The 1,183-nt window shown below is 53.2% G+C and overlaps 1 pseudogene; it reads right to left on the bottom strand.

The window, feature by feature from the left end:
* LOC109372211 (UPF0568 protein C14orf166 pseudogene) overlaps positions 1–1,183 on the bottom strand; it is a 12,265-nt pseudogene that overhangs the window by 1,377 nt on the left and 9,705 nt on the right.

Genomic DNA, 1,183 nt, shown 5'->3' on the forward strand with positions numbered 1-1,183 from the left:
CCATGGGCGGGGGTTTCAGGAGCCTGAGGGGAAGAACTGGACTGAGAGCCCTTGGCGCTGGGGCTGAAGGTTTTGGGACCATTGTTCCTCCTGTGTGGAGCTTGCACACACGAGTGGCATACAGGAGGGTGCCATTTTTTTGGGTTGGGCCTTCCCACAGTGGACCAGGTTTGGGATCCCATTGGTCTGGTGGAATTGATGCAGACATGTGTGCATGCGCACACATGCTGCCTTGGGTCCCCGCTCTCCCCACTGCTTGTGCTGCGTAGCCGGGGTAGTGCCTGATTGTTGGGTGTGCTCTGGCTCCAGGGCTGACTGGTTGAGTGCCAATTCTTGTGCATGCTGCCTTGGTATCCAGCGCTGTGCATGGCTTGTGCTGTGGTGCCAGGGAGAGGCCTGACCCTAGGGCATGCACCTGATCAAACAGGCTGCAGGATGAGACGTGGAAACGCACATGCGAGCTGCCTTGGGTCCCTACTGTCTGCACAGCCTGTGCAGAGTTTTCAGGGTGGCTCCTGGCTGTCGGGTTGCTCGGCCTGTTCTGCGGGCTGCTGACTGGGACAGGCTGAGACTGGGAGTGTTCCTGGGAGTGTTGGGTCAGGAGCTGCCCTCTGGTGCAATCTGGCAGGGGTATTCATGGTGCGTTTGTGTGGGCTGGTTGCTGGTGGAGGAGTGCATGCTGCTCTGACTTGGTGGGGGCCACTGACCACACCCTGTGGTGCCTTGGGGGTCTGCCCTGCCCACCTAGAGCTGCATTGCCGGGGTCACCCTGAACCCCTGGTGCCTGGCTCCCACTTCCACAGGTCACAGAAACTTTTGCAGTAAGGGACAGTCTGCAGCAACCTTTGAGATTTTTGGTGGTGAGCACGGACAGTGCATTACATACAAAGGAACTCCTACAAGACTATCAACTGACTTTTCTACAGAAACTCTGAAGGCTAGAAGGGAGTGGCAGGATATATTCAAAGTGATGAAAAACAAAGGCCTATAACCAAGACTGCTCTACCCAGCAAGGCTATCACTTAAAATTGAAGGAGAGATAAAGAGCTTCTCAGAAAACAATAAGCTAAAGGAATTCATCACCACCAAACCAGCATTGCAAGAAATGTTAAAAGGGCTTTTTTAAACAGAAGAAAAAGGAAAACAAACTAACAAAGGAAGAACAGAAATATGAATAACAATA

The sequence above is a fragment of the Hipposideros armiger genome, unplaced genomic scaffold (assembly GCF_001890085.2).
Source record: "Hipposideros armiger isolate ML-2016 unplaced genomic scaffold, ASM189008v1 scaffold_619, whole genome shotgun sequence".
Classification (NCBI taxonomy): Eukaryota; Metazoa; Chordata; class Mammalia; order Chiroptera; family Hipposideridae; genus Hipposideros; species Hipposideros armiger.